This window comes from Papaver somniferum, chromosome 1 (assembly GCF_003573695.1).
Source record: "Papaver somniferum cultivar HN1 chromosome 1, ASM357369v1, whole genome shotgun sequence".
Lineage (NCBI taxonomy): Eukaryota > Viridiplantae > Streptophyta > Magnoliopsida > Ranunculales > Papaveraceae > Papaver > Papaver somniferum.
The window spans coordinates 72555779-72572320 of NC_039358.1; positions in this window are offsets into that span (position 1 = coordinate 72555779).

Here is a 16542-nt window from a genome sequence, read left to right on the forward strand (position 1 = left end):
AGAGGCCTTCAGACAGATATGGGAAACACCGTTCACTTTAAACCATCTATCTGCATCCATCTTATTAATATATCCATGTGATTGGTTGACTCCGGTTTATGATGTCCAGAAACTATCTGAGTAGAGCTCTGTCACTTTATATGAATTTTAGTATGCTTGAGTGAAAACTCGTGTACAACAATTGGAATTTCGCATCAGGGTACTTCTCTCCTGTAGTCAATAAGTATGCCAACCAAGGAGATTCTTTAGTGCTATCCAAGGTTCCACATAGATAGCTAGGGTCTGGAGTAATGCTTTTGTAGGTACACCTCTTGTAAACCCTCCCGAGATTAACTCGGTTTTATTTTCTTATTATTAGTTTTGCTCGAGGACTAGCAAATAATAAGTTTGGGGGTATTTGATAGACGCATTTATGTGTCTAATTTGTCCTCAATGTTTCGTATTGTTAGTACTCGATTTCGTACTTATTATGGTGTTTTGTGTGTTTGTAGGTATCTTTTTGGAAATAAACATTGTTGGAAAATTCGGCTCGAAAAGTTGCTCGGAGCACCCCCGGAGGACATTTGCTATACGGACCCTCACTTTGGATAAGGGGTAACCTAATTACTAAGGGGCACCCCATTTCTAGGCAGCTGCTAATCGCACCCACGGACTGGATAAGGGGCACTCATCTTCTACAATTTGAATTTTTATTTTGGCGGGAAACTGATTTCTCACCTGCAACATATTCTGCTTCGGATTTGGAGGAGCTACAGTGAGACTCAATGGCTGAATTTGCACGAGAAGAGTTGACTAAGCTTAACAGGCGTATTAGGGTTGTTGTAATTGATCCATAGTGGCTGGAAATTCGGGATTGGATAAAACAGAGTGACACGGGATTTTTCGGCTAAGTATGGAAGGATTATGGCGAGATTTTCTCCTGGATTTTGATTGGGAATCTCCTGTTATTCTAAAGCAGGAGTCGTAACGTGTTGGAATAGAAAAAGAGAAGAGTTCACGCAAGATTGAGAGAACAGGGTATTAACACACGTACATGAGGTATTCTCGGGATTTTCCGAGACATTTTGGAATTCTGCGTGTGTATGGGGAGAGTTTGATTCCTTCTGATCGTGTTCTCAGTGAGGTTGGAGTATTTCGACAGCTGACAGAAGCATGCAGCAGATAAAAAAGGGAAATTATTCCCGTGACAGCAAGAAAAGAATAATCGGAATTAATGAAGATATTTGGGAGTTAGTACACAATATTCTTGACCCTGTGAAGGTATAAATAGGTGCTTCGAGTATCAGAATGGGGATGGAGAGTTGGGGGAAGAGAATAGAGAGCTACAGAGAAGAGATTGGACGAGTTGCAGAGAATATTTTTCTGCTGCTGTAGAACACGAAGAACAGACTGCCAAAGACAGTCGTTTTCCAACAGTGACAACGACCCTTAGCTGTGGGTCGTATAGCTACAGTTGTTGCGACACATAGTGACAGTCGTAGAAGCTACAACGTCAGTAACAGTTTATTGTTGTATCTGTAACAATTATAACTGTTACAAAGGCCCTGTTTTATACCTTTTCTCCTTGTAAACACCTTTTTGAGCAATGAAAAATTCCTTTGAGTGTGTTTTCACCATGTGGAGCTAGACCCCATCACTGGGACAACGGAGGAAGCAACTTTTCATGATTGTGGTAAATGAATTAATTCTTTTATTGAATTTTTGCATAGATTTAATTGTTTTATGATTTCTATTAATTATTTGTTATTTTGTTAGATGTCGCATGCTTAGTTCTAAATACTTCAGATGCGTCATGCTTTTAACTTACAAATAATATTTTACGAAATCTATTTTTCGCAAAGAACTAGAGTCACAACTTCTTTTGTTTGAGATATATTGTCTAGAGTTAATGACTGAACCATAACAATATGAAAAGTAGTGGAATCCCGCGTCTCAGCATCTCTTCATCTTGTGACAAATTGTGTATATATATATTTTTCCTTATTTTCTTTATTAAGTCTTAAAACAAATTCTCAACAAATCTGAGTGAATGAATCTTTTTACTACAACTCAATTGAAAAACCCATCAGTACCTAAGGCAAAACCCTGATTTGAAGGATATATAAAGGAGACATCTAGCATTGTGCAAAACTAATCCCCACACGTCTGTGTGATACTAGTGCGCTCGCTAGAGTCAATTCTTCTTTAACCTTTGGTTTTTTTCTCTAAAACCAGGTTAACGACTAAAAGACTTCATTGGGATTGTGAATCCAGACTGATACTACTGTTATCGTAGTTGTGTGATCTGATCTTACATCTTATATCGTACGAGTACAATCGATTGATTGGCTTGAGATCGTGGGAGTTCTCCGATAGGCAAGATAAAGAAGTCACTAACATCTTCGTCTCACTGTTTGTGATTCCTCGACAAACCGCCTGTGTGGTCAGGAAGGATTGTAGAGAGGTGATTGATTAATCTAGGATGTTCTTCGGGAATATAAGATCGGATTATCAATTGGTTCCTGTTCACCTTGATTTTATATCTAAACGGAACAAAACCTAGGGTTTATCTGTGGGAGACAATTTATCCTTTGATAGACTTTTCTGTGTGAGACAGATCTGTTTATTATCAAGTCTGTGATTTTGGGTTGCAACAACTCTTGGTTGTGGGTGAGATCAGCTAAGGGAATCAAGTGCGTAGTATCCTGCTGGGATCAGAGGCGTAGGAGTACAACTGTACCTTGGATCGGTGGGAGACTGATTGGGGTTCAACTATAGTCCAGTCCGAAGTTAGTTGCAGTAGGCTAGTGTCTGTAGCGGCTTAATACAGTGTGTATTCAATCTGGACTAGGTCCCGGGGTTTTTCTGCATTTGCGGTTTCCTCGTTAACAAAATTTCTGGTGTCTGTGTTATTTCTTTTCCGCATTATATTTTATATAATTGAAATAATACAGGTTGTGCGTTCGTGATCATCAATTGGAAATCCAACCTTTGGTTGTTGATTGATATTGATTGATCCTTGGACATTGGTCTTTGGTACCGTCCAAGTATTCCTTGTATTTGATAAAGACTCGCTATTGTTTTTAGCTTGAGTAAAAATCAAATCAAGAGAGAGATATTAACTCCTTGAGATACTTTTATCTAGATTGAGTCTGACTGTCTAGTTGATTCTCTAGCAAAGTATTTCGGAGTTAGTCCATACAGATTGCTAATCGAAATATTGGGTGGTGTTGTTAGACCCCCGCTTTTTCAATTGGTATCAGAGCAGGCAAACACGTTTAAGACCTAACAAGTCGTGTTTGTAGCGATCTGACTCTATGGACAGAGGTGTATCTCTATTAACGTACCACCAGTCTTCGATGGCTCCAATTACTTATGGTGGAAAATTGTATGCGAGCTTTTCTTCAATCGCGTGATTTTCAATCATGGGTATATGTGGTGAATGGTTATGATGCGCCCGTTGTTGCAGCTGGAGACGGAACTGTTCCCAAGAATATTGGTGAATATAATGCTGCCGAGATTCTTGCTGCAAAGCAGAATTCTGAAGGGTTAAATGCTATCATACATGCCATTGCCCCAAGTCTTCAACACCATGTGTCTAATTGCACTAGGTCTAAAGATGCTTGGGATATCTTAGAAACCGTATTTGAAGGAAACTCCAGTGAAAAGGAAGCTAGGCTTCAAAACCTTAATTCCGATTGGGAGAACCTTCGTATGGCAGATGAAGAAACATTTGATGAGTTTAATCACAAAGTGTCTGAAATTGTTAATGCATCTTTTGCATTGGGTAAGACTATTCCTGAAAAGGACATTGTGATGAAAATTCTCAGATCGCTGTCATCTAGATACGAGTCTAAGAAGCATGTCATCGTTGAGGGGAATAACCTTAATAATCTTTCCAGAAACACCTTGGTTGGGAAGCTAAAGATATTTGACCATGAGCATACATCCAAAGTCGGTAAGGATGTTGCCTTTAAAGCACAGAAGAGCACTAAATTACTTGCCAAAGGTAAAAGTGTTCATGTCTCTGAGGATGATCAGTCTAAGAATGATTTTTCAGATGCAGACCTTGACAAGTCGGTCTCCTTGATCACAAGACAGTTTAGGGATCTTCCGTTGAAGAGAAGTAAACGGTCTTCAAGAGACAAACCTAGGTCATCATACAAACCTCACGGTTGCATACCTCCTAAAAACAGGGATGCTGACGAGGATGATGACGAGGACATGCCTCAATGCTTTAAGTGTAAGGGTTTGGGCCATTTTGCTAACGAATGACCAAATCGTAGAAAATACACTGGGAACAAAGGTCTAGCTGTAACACTTGATGTCTGAAACCTATGATTGCGATGAAGATAGGAAATCAAGTGTAGGGCTCCTTGGTGAAAACATCAATTTTGATACTTGTAGCAATACATATATCAACCTCAATGGGTTCGGAGAAGAAGGAAACCCAATCAACATGGAAGATTCTCTAACTGAAAACCCTGTCAGTAATGTTTCAGGATCTACTGTATGTCTAGCTGCTTGCACATCTCAGATGCCTGAATATTATCCAAGTTTGACGTGCTCGTTTTGTTCGATGAAGGGACACGAACTATCAAGGTGTTACAAATACAAGCACCAAATAAGGCACGCCAGCAAACTCCAACGAAGAGCAGATCGATTAGCAAGGAAGCTGAAACTTGCTCAGAAGACCGACGAGGTATGTAGGATCTTATCTTCGTCTAAGAAGTTGGTTTCCAGGGATAGAGTAAGACCATTTGAAAAGAAAGCATGGTCGAATCGTTTTGATAGACAGAAGTCTGAAGATTCCTCCCTTGAGGAAAAATGGACAAATCGTTGTTCGCAACACAACTTGATTGTGTTGTTGGGAAAATCTTGTCTCATGTGCCTGATCAAAAGAGACAAGATTGAATTCAGGCTTCAGTAAAGTTTTTCTTAGATTTGTTGTTTTTCTGTCTATCAAATAAAAAAGGGTTATTATCGACAATTCTACTCTTTATAGGGTTTTAGAGTTGGGCGTATACGAACCTGTCAATAGGTTTCGAACCCTACATTCCTTTTTCCTTTTTATCTTATAAGATGTTTTGAGTTGTGATTCATCCACAAATCCAGTTGTTTATAACTGTTCTCAAAGCATGTCATGAGGAAAGGATGTCAACATGATTGTTAAATCTTCAATCAAGGAAAAAGAAAAATCTCCTGTTTCTAAGTCCCTGAAAAGAAAAGAAGGAATACAAGAAATCCCAGGTTGTGCCTTCTAACTCTCAGAAGTTTTCCGATGTTCTTGATGAGTTGAAGGAAGTAAGAAAGGAGATTCGTGAAATAAAGGCTTTTGTGTCAAAGTCCTTAGAAATTCAGAGAGCCCTGGTACGACATAATCATCCAAGACAGTTCGTTGATATAAACTCCTATCTTCGCGAACCGTATGTTCCAATGGCTGTTGACAACAAGGAGTTCGGGAATGATGCTGAATTTCTCAAAGGCATTGTCGCCTAGGATGTCTTCTTTTTGGATTAGTTGAAAGAATAACTAGTGCTTTGAATAACGATGATTGTGACTACACATAGCTATTTTTGTTTTCATCTTCTTGTGTTATTTTTTAGGTTTATTGGTATTAAATTCTAAAAATATTTGGAGGATGATGTTATTGCAGTATTGATCTTTATGATTTTGTGATATTGCAATTTGTTTATGGGATATGTATTGTTTACGTCCGTGAACTTGAAGGTCCCATATTGCGGTCAAAAGTAAAGTCGTTCATGAATTAGTATTCGCATTGATGAAAGGACGAATGGACTTTTGACAATTAAAAAAGTCATACCTATGCAATCATGTATTTGATGGAAAATAGGATGATATCTTTTGTTTGACAAGGATAAAGTATATTATATCGTTATGATGGAAAATAGAATAGATCCTTGTATGTTATCCACGGTATTGATCTTCATTGATCCATCTTGCTATGTTTTACCGTGAAGGCTCCATTGTGTGTCTTATGTTGAGCACGATACAACTAAGTCGATTTTTCTTATTGGCTTGTTGGTTGTTCCATAAGATGCTATATGTTGAGCATTGGGAACTAAATTAATCAACCAGTTTGGTTATTTAGTTTGTACTCCATAAATTTTCTTTCTTATGTCGAGTACATGTACGGTTAAAGTTGTCATATTCTATGATGAACTTAGTCGGGGTTCCATAAGTTCTCTTATGTTGAGCCCAAAATAATTAAATTGATTACTTCGGTGATTAGTTTGGTTGTTTGTATTCCAATTAGATTAATTATAGGTTCTCTTGTAATTAATCTAGTTGAGATTTCATATATTCCACAAATTATTGTGTTGAGTATATGAACGGCTATACTAATCATGTTCTATTGGTTAATGTAGTCGTATATTCCGTAAGGTTTTCCTTATGTTGAGTATGTGAAATATTAAGTTAGTCATCTCCGTATGATTACCTTAGTCGTAGCTCCGTAAGTTTACTTATGTTGAGCACTTTCAATTAAATTGATCACTTTTTTGGTTTGATTTAGTTGCGATTTCAATTGAATTAATCATGGGTTTACTTGTGATTAATTTGGTTGAGCTTTGGATATAGAAAATCATTCCTATGGTTTTTGGTGTCCAATTAAAAAATCCTTCTTTTCCTTCGAAATTAAGGTCGCTCTTGTTGTTCTTTCGGGAATGACATCAAATGGGGGAGAGTTCTTTTGAACTTGTGCTTAATGGTAATATCTTGCGGGGTGTGCGGCTGTGGAATTTTATAGGGGTTATCTTGTATCTTAAAACTCCTTGATGAATGCATTTAGCTTCGGCTTTATGATTGCATCTAAATTAAGTTGGTATGTATTTTTCTTTTAGTCTATGAAATGTCTCTTGTGGAAATTTCATTATGATCCCGTTCTTGTACCTTTGCCAATTTTATTGACAAAAGGAGGAGAAATAATATTGTTCACACTACAAATACATATAGTTTTCAGATCATTGTGTAAGGGGGAGTGGTTTCCATGATCGAGATGGAGTATTGACTAAGAGGGAGTGATACATATCACCGTAGTATTATTGTTAAAGTCGTGATACAATTGGACTTTGATACTACATACTAATATTATGACATTGTATAATAATGATCGAGAATCTCGATTTCTCTCATTGTTATAGCTACGGATCTTCAACAATGATGATGCTAAACTTACAACCTTTGGGATCATTGGAGTACTTGGAAGGACGAAGATTTCAGGGAACGCTGAAGATTAGACTATGGAATAGGAGCCACTAAAGTTTATCTTTTTTGTATTCCATATGTATTAATAGTTTTGTTACTAAAATTGACAAAGGGGGAGATTGTTCGAGCATAACTCGGTCGACCTCGCATGTGTTGCTATCTCAAGCATGTTTGTCAATGTTAGTGATCAAAACTATGAGTCTTGATTTCTAGCCTACATAGATAAGTCACGGACTAGGATAGAAAAGTGTAGTTGAGCTCAAGGACTTCATGGCGATTCATCATACAACGACGAAGATCTATACAAGGAACCGTGGAACTTCATCAACAAAAAGGTATGTGGCGACTTGAACTTATCTATCACTCAAAAGTCTATTTATTTTATCTCCTACTTCTTATGAGACAAACGTCGTATGTTATATAGACTAGATCATACACATTTGAAATTTCCAGCTGAGCATTCATTGCTTATCTTTTATCTCGAAATCGTATGTTGGTAAAGCGTTTCGCTTTGATCAAGTTTATCTTCACCTAATGATGAAAGTCATGAAAATTTTCAATCACTTTGTGAATTGCTATGACGTGAATCGGTCTGTGAATAACAGCTACATGGCGTCCTCTGAAAATGTATCAATGATTGAAATGAGAGTTTAGATTACATAACCATGTATTCCTTGAACCGAAGTTTTCGAACTTTGTTGATCAAGAGAAATCGGGAGGATTGTGGAATTGGCTTCCCAAGTCCGCGAACTGTCGGAAGTTCTCGACCGAGAATTTCTGCAGGATTTTCCAAAACTCGTTCGTGTGCTAAGTCCGCGAACTCAGTCCGCAAACCCAGTCCGCGAACTGGCGGAAGTTCTCTTTCCAAGAATTTCTGATGAGTTTGGAAAACTCAACCGATTAACTTAAGTCCACGAACTTGTTTGTGAACTTAAGAGGTTATGATCTAAATATGTGCTCTAAACATGAAACATTAAATTACTAAGGAATGCTTTATGCAAACCGTGACTATAATGTTCATGAGCCGATTCAATCGAATCGAATCATCTTTGTTTCAATTGTGTCTTGTGTAGTTACATAAGATCTCATAGCAATTGAACAACTCTTTAACTAGTTCATTTGAGTCAATTGTACTAGTTATGGTGAAGAATAACAAGGTTAATATGAAATGCTCATATGGTTAACCTTTTGGGTTACTATGTTGAACCAACATACACGTACATGTTTGGGGAATGGTTTTCACAAACCCAGTAAACGTCTACCCAAGTGTGTGTGACAAGCTAAGTTTTCGATCTAACGGTTGAGAAATATTAGTTTGAATCTAAATCAGGTTTTCATCTAACGGTGAATAAGGATTGCTTGGTACCTAAGGAAAAACCCTGATTTGAAGGCTATATAAAGGAGACATCTAGCATTGTGCAAAACTAATCCCCACACGTCTGTGTGATACTAGTGCGCTCGCTAGAGTCAATTCTCCTTTAACCTTTGGTTTTCTTCTCTAAAACCATGTTAACGACTTAAAGACTTCATTGGGATTGTGAAGCCAGACCGATACTATTTTTATCGTAGTTGTGTGATCTGATCTTGCATCTTCTATCGTACGAGTACAATCGATTGATTGGATTGAGATCGTGAGAGTTCTCCGATAAGCAAGATAAAGAAGTCACAAACATCTTCGTCTCACTGTTTGTGATTCCTCGACAAACCGCCTGTGTAGTCAGGAAGGATTGTAGAGAGGTGATTGATTAATCTAGGTTGTTCTTCGGGAATATAAGATCGGATTATCAATTGGTTCCTGTTCACCTTGATTTTATATCTTAAGACGGAACAAAACCTAGGGTTTATCCGTGGGAGACAAATTTATCCTTTGATAGACTTTTCTGTGTGAGACAGATATGTTTATTATCAAGTCTGTGATTTTGGGTTGCAGCAACTCTTGGTTGTGGGTGAGATCAGCTTAGGGAATCAAGTGCGTAGTATCCTGCTGGGATCAGAGGCGTAGGAGTACCACTGTACATTAGATCAGTGGGAGACTGATTGGGGTTCAACTATAGTCCAGTCCGAAGTTAGCTTGGAGTAGGCTAGTGTCTGTAGCGGCTTAATACAGTGTGTATTCAGTCTGGACTAGGTCCCGGGGTTTTTCTGCATTTGCGGTTTCCTCGTTAACAAAATTTCTGGTGTCTGTGTTATTTCTTTTCCGCATTATATTTTATATAATTGAAATAATACAGGTTGTGCGTTCGTGATCATCAATTGGAAATCCAACCTTTGGTTGTTGATTGATATTGATTGATCCTTGGACATTGGTCTTTGGTACCGTCCAAGTTATTCCTTGTATTTGATAAAGACTCGCTATTGTTTTTAGCTTGAGTAAAAATCAAATCAAGAGAGAGATATTAACTCCTTGAGATACTTTTATCTAGATTGATTCTGACTGTCTAGTTGATTCTCTAGTAAAGTATTTCAGAGTTAGTCCATACAGATTGCTAATCGAAATATTGGGTGGTGTTGTTAGACCCCCGTTTTTCAGATGTTACCCACAATACTTGTATGGATGTCGTCAAAGGATATATATTTATAGCGCAATAGTTGAGAGAAGCACCCATTTAACTCGACCACATGATTAGATACTCTAAGCGCATGTTCCTTTTCAACAAGTTCATGATAGTTTCCTTGGATCCTGCGTTCCACGCTTGCTTAGGCGACGGAGACAGGGACAACGTTTCACACATACTGCTATCCAAGTGTCAAGAACCTCATCAACAGTCTTTTTGACTTGCTATATAATGATGATATGGTTTTTTTTTCATCAACTATGATTAATACGCAATTCCGGATCTATCATTTATTAGTGTCAATAAATGAAGAGGAGCCTTATATATATATTTCCTTTTTTTTCCTGGCTCACTCTTTATGAGTGTTAGACAATTATCTATGGGGCTTTCAAATACTCAAACCAATTACCTTGCTACAACATCACGGTAGTATCAGGATCCTACCAAATCACTTTAGAGAAACATAAAACTGCAAAAATAAAAAGAAAGTGATTCAGTAATGATTATGTTGTGAATGAACAACAGATAATCCAGCAAATCAAATAAGGAAATGGATAAATGGTGAAATCACCTTCTGAATCTGTGCAAATGTGCGCAGCCAAATGGGTTTTGTTTTCATTAATTTTCAGATAATCCGATTTAGGGTTCTCGTACAACATAAATACCAATCATCGACCCTACTCGTTACACAATGGATGAGCAACGCGTGTCAATTACCTAACGGACGAAACTACACCAATAACTAGCAACTGAAATAACTAAAGGTGCCTAGCTAATTACTGAGGGCAGCCACCGACATGCATGTCACACTGTGGCATTTACTCCCCCAGAACATGATCCTTGTCCTCAAGGATAAATTTCGGGTAATGAGCTTTGATGTGGGATAGGTCCTCCCATGTAACGTTCTCAGGTGACGAATTTTTTCCATTGTAGCAGTATTTATTTGACCAGCCGGCGACCTTGACGAATGGTTCTGGTTTGAAGTATCTTCTCAGGCAGCATTAGGATTTGGCCTTCATGATCAACCACTGGTAAATCTGGAGATGGAGTGTGTTTGAGGCCAATATGTTTCTTCAGCTGAGAGACACGAAAAACTGGATGAATGCGTGCTTGAGAAGGCAACTGCAACTTGTAAGCCACATTACCAACTTTCTGAATAATTGGGAATGGACCATGGAATTTAGCCGAGAGATTGAAGTTCTTCCTGAGAGACACAGATGCTTGTCTGTATAATTGTAGTTTAAGATATACCAAATCTCCCACTTCAAAGCTTCTATCTTTGCGTGACTTGTCGGCATAGAGCTTCATTCTCTCTTGAGCTAAGTGAAGGGATTCCTTGAGAAGATCAAGTAGAGAGTCTCTTTATTTCAAATAGGTTTCAACAGCATCTACTGAAGTTGTGGCAGTGGTAGGGAAAGCTAAGTGAGGGGGAACATACCCATAAAGTGCTTTAAAGGGGGACATCTTGAGACTGCTGTGAAAGCTTGAATTGTACCACCACTCTGCCAAAGCTAACCATTGGCTCCATTTTCCAGGTTTATGTCCAGTTAAGCATCTCAAATAAGTTTCTAAGAAGCCATTCACCCTTTCAGTTTGGCCATCTTTCTGAGGGTGATATGTTGTGCTTAGATTAAGACTTATACCCAAAGCTTTAAACAGATCCTGCCAAAAATTGCTGGTGAAGACCTTGTCCCTATCTAATACAATTGATGATGGTAATCCATGTAATTTGAATACTTGAGATAAAAATGCCTGAGAAACTGAGGCTGCTGTGTATGGATGCTGAAGAGCCAAGAAATGTGCATACTTGGTAAGTATGTCAACAATGACAAGGATAACACTCTTATTGTTGCTGACAGGTAGGCCTTTAATGAAATCCATTGTGATATGTTGCGATGGATGATCAGGGACAGGAAGAGGTTGAAGCAATCCTGCTGCATTGGTGGAATCACTTTTGTTTCTCTGGCAGATGTCACAATGAGAAACAAAAATCACTATGTCTCTGTGCATTCCTTTCCAATAAAAGTGGCTCCTTGCTCTCACAGAAGTTGCTTGAATGCCAGAATTCCCTCCAATGGCTGAAACATGTAGAGAAGCTAAGAGTGTTTGTCTCACATTGCCTCCAGTACCAATGTAAAGTTTGTGTTTATACCTTAAAACACCCTCTTGTATGTAAAGTTTGGGACACTGAGAGAGTTGAGGAGAAGTGCAGAAATAAGATGTTGAGCTTGAGAGTCATTTGCATAGCTACTTGTAACTCAGCAACCCAATGTGGTGTAGATAATGACAATGAATGACAAGAAGCAGTATCCAATGGTCTTCTGGAGAGAGTATCTGCAACAATATTGTTTGCTCCCTTTTTATACTGAATGTCATAGTCAAAGCCAAGGAGTTTGATCAACCATTTATGTTGGAATGAAGTTGTCAGTTTCTGCTCCAAGAAGTATTTTAAGCTTTGGTGATCTGTCTTAATGGTAAATTTATTCCCTTGTAGATATTTCCTCCATCTCTGAATATCCATGACCACATCAAGAAATTCTTTTTCATAAGTGGACAAAGTTAAAGCTCTTGGACCTAAAGGTTTGCTGTAGTAAGCAATTGGTCTCCGTTCTTGTAATAAAACTGCACCAATGCAAGAATCACTTGCATCACTCTCAACCACAAATGGTTTAGTGAAATCAGGAAGTGTTAATACAGGAGTGTTTCTCATGGCAGTCTTAAGGTTCTCAAATGCAGCAGTAGCTACCTGGTTTCAATGGAATGCATTTTTCTTGAGCAGATTTGTGAGAGGCTTGCTGATGTAGTTGTATCCTTGAACAAACTTCCTTTAATAACCTGTGAGGCCAAGAAACCCTATAAGATCTTGAATAGTCTTTAGAAGTGGCCAGTTTTTCATGCACTCAATCTTGGAAGGGTCTGCACTTACTCCTTCAGCTGTGATGATGTGACCCAAATAGTCAAGTGAGGACTGTCCAAAACTACATTTAGACAGCTTAGAAAATAACTGATATTGTCTAAGTAAGGAGAAGACAATCTTGAGATTTTCTAAGTGCTCTTCCATGTTATGGTTGTATATCAGTATATCATCAAAGAAAACTAAGACAAATTTTCTCAAGAATGGCTTGAAAATTTCATTCATCAAAGCCTGGAATGTTGCAGGTGCATTTGTAAGGCCAAATGGAATAACTTTAAACTCATAGTGACCTTGATGAGTTCTGAAAGTTGTTTTGAAAATGTCTAGCTCATGAATTCTGATTTGATGATAGCCAGCCCTGAGATCTATCTTGGAGAAAACAACATAACCACATAGTTCATCCAATAATTCATCCACAATAAGAATTGGGAATTTATCCTTAATGGTAATGCTATTGAGTTTTCTATAGTCTACACAAAATCTCCAGGTGTTATCTTTCTTTTTTACGAAAAGGATTGGAGATGCAAATGGGATGTGACTTGGTTGAATAATACCATAATATAGCATATCTCTGATTATTTGTTCTACTGCATCTTTTTGAATATAGGGACATTTGTAAGCTCTGAGATTAATAGGTGTTGAATTTGGCCGAAGAGGAATTGTATGGTCTAAATTCCTCTTGGGATGTAACTCAGTAGGTTCTTTAAAGATATCTTGAAATTCATTTAGTAAGGGAAGTAGGATATCATGGGTTGGTGGTGTAGGATAAGAAGAAATGGAAAACAAGGTACCCACCAATCCATGAAAAGTAGTAGAAATGAATTTTGTGAAAGTTGCACTGCTCATTTGAAGTAAGGAGTTTGCTGGAGTAATACCTTGTAAAGTAATTAGCTGATTGTGGAGCTTGAAAGAAACACAGAGTATTGTAAAGTTAAATGTTACATTACCCAAAGTCTTGAGCCACTCTGCACCAAGGACAATGTCACAGCCTCCTAGTGGTAAAGTTCTCAAATGTTCCTTGAATTGATGCCCTTGCATACTCCATTGTAAGTTAGAACAAATGCCAGTGATGATTGTTCTGTCCCCATTGGCCACAGTGACCATCATTGATTTGGTTGGATCAATGTAGCAGTTCAATGAATTGGCCAAAGCAGAATCAATAAAGATTGTGGTGCTGCCAGTATCAATGAGTATATAAACTTTCTTATTGTTTATTAGACCAGGAATTTTAATTGTTTCTCCAGTTGCAATGCCTGTTAGTGCATGCAGAGAAATCTCAACATCAGATTGCACTGGAGATTCTTGTGCTTCTTCAAATACTTCTTCCTCCTCATCTGTGTCCTGAGGTGCAGTAGTATCCATATGCAACATGTAGACTTTTTGTCTCCCTTTACAGAGATGGTCTGGTGCGTAAACAGTGTCACAATTGTGACATAACCCTTGAGCTCTTCTCTTGTCCATGTCCTCCTGAGAGAGTCTTTTGACAATTAGGTTTTGGGGATTGGTCTTTGGTGGAGGTTGGAAGAATGACTTTGGGGTTGTTGGGAGAGACTTAGGTGAAGTAAGATTTGGTTTATGTGACACTGGAGTAGTGTCTGGTGGAGGAAAAATTTGGGGAGAAGGATTTAGTGAATGACTTAGAAACTGGACTGGTCAATTGTAGTTTTTGCTCTTGTAATCTAGCTAAATTGAAAGCATCAGCCAAAGTTTGTGGATGAAACATTGAGACAGACTTTCCTATTTCATCTTTGAGGGCCACTAAGAAAGCTCATAACAAAATATGTTTCAATGAAAGATGGGTTCATATCAAGCATCAATGCTTTCAGAGATTCAAATTCTTCATAATACTCATCCATTGTGGTGGTTTGCACTAGTTTATTAAAACATCCCACAAAATTTTCATCCACAGGGTTTTCAAATCTAGCACATATGCTCTTAGCTAAATCAATCCAAGTAATTCTATGCCTATTAACTTGAAAGTTTAAAAACCACTTTTTAGCCTTACTCTCAAGGTGGATTGCAGCTATATCCACCTTTTTGTGTTCTTCAATGTCATGTAATAGAAAGTATCTATCAACTTTTTGTATCCAACCACGAGGATTTGCACCATCAAATCTTGGAAAATCGAGCTTTGGAAAGCGATTGGGAGGGATGTATTGACGATGATGAGCAAAACTTTGTTCCTCTATATCATGACCATGAGATCCAGAAGCATCTTCAGTATGGTGTTGATGTTGATTATTGTTAGGTCGACTGAATAATCTCACTAGATTTCGAGTGTTCTCCTGTAATGTGCTGTTAAGATTTGTTGCTAGAGAATCAAACTTAGTAGTGAGTTCAGCGGATAGGGTATTGAAATATGCTTGAATCTGAGATTGAGAAGTTTTTAATTGAGGTACCTCTTCTTCAACAACTTTAAGAGTCATTGGAATTTTTTTTTAGTGGATTCGAACTGCTCTGAATACCAATTGTTGTGAATGAACAACAGATAATCTAGCAAATCAAATAAGGAAATGGATAAATGGTGAAATCACCTTCTGAATCGAAGATCCATACCTGAATCTGTGCAAATGTGCGCAACCAAATGGGTTTTGTTTTCATTAATTTTCAGATAATCCGATTTAGGGTTCTCTTACAGCATAAATACCAATCATTGACCCTACTCGTTACACAATGGATGAGAAACGCGTGTCAATTATCTAACGGACGCAACTACACCAATAACTAGCAACTGAAATAACTAAAGGCGCCTAGCTAATTACTGAGGGCAGCCACCGAGATGCATGTCACACTGTGACAGATTAATTGCGAGGATGACTCTTTCAAATGACTACCATAGATTAGTTTCCCATTCAATTATGAACGTACATATAAGGATTGTGGAATGATAAAGTGGAACTCAATCTATAGCCGTAAGAACTGTTTCAACCTTAAAAGGTTTAGAGTGTCATCCTAATTAGCTCATAATTAACTCCAAAAGATGAAGTCTCAAGAATGCAAGAAATCGAAGAGTATTATTTTTTATTTTATATGCAAACCAAACATGCTTAACTACTCCCCCACACTTAAACTCAACATTGTCCTCAGTGTTCAAAACCGAAAATTCCGATTTCTGACATAACAACCCTGAAAAACTCGAAAACTGTACAAATGGGTAGAGAAGTAGCAAAAACATCCTCAACGAAAGTTGTTCGCCTACATATTTTCTATAAAGTGTCAAAAGGGAACAATGTTTCGATAAATGTTCTGACTTTTATGGGCTCCGGACTGACTGACATGCAATCTGAAAAAGTTCTGTAAAAATACTGAAACTCAAATGTCCAGGCCTATTGCTCCAACTTAACAGACTCCGAATTCAGATTTTATTTTTGGAAAATAAATGTGAGTCTTCCTCTTTAAAATTTGGGGTCAACCACTCAAATCGGACTCCGTATGAAGTCTCGAGAGCTATTTTCGTAACAAGTGCGCAGTCAGAATTTTTCTGACGAGAATTCGTCAAGACTTTCATTATAGATATAGGACTTGTAAAATCTAAGATGGTAATACAAGATATGATATGCAAAACTAAGAAAACTAAAAACAAAAGGATAGAGATACAAAACCAATGATTGCCTCCCACGAAGCGCTTGGTTTAACGTCGTCAGCCCGACGTTATTGTTATCGTCCGTACACCAATAATCTGAAAATTTGGTAATCCTTCCAAATAACAATCTGCAGTTGAAATAACATCTTCACAAAAACATTAGCACAAAATATAAATATTGAAGCTATCACTTTATTGAAGTTTCCCCCCACACTTAGTCCTTTCTACGCTCGGAAGTGGATAGAGAACATAAAATTCGGGAACTTCAAAAGGTTCCACAGCTT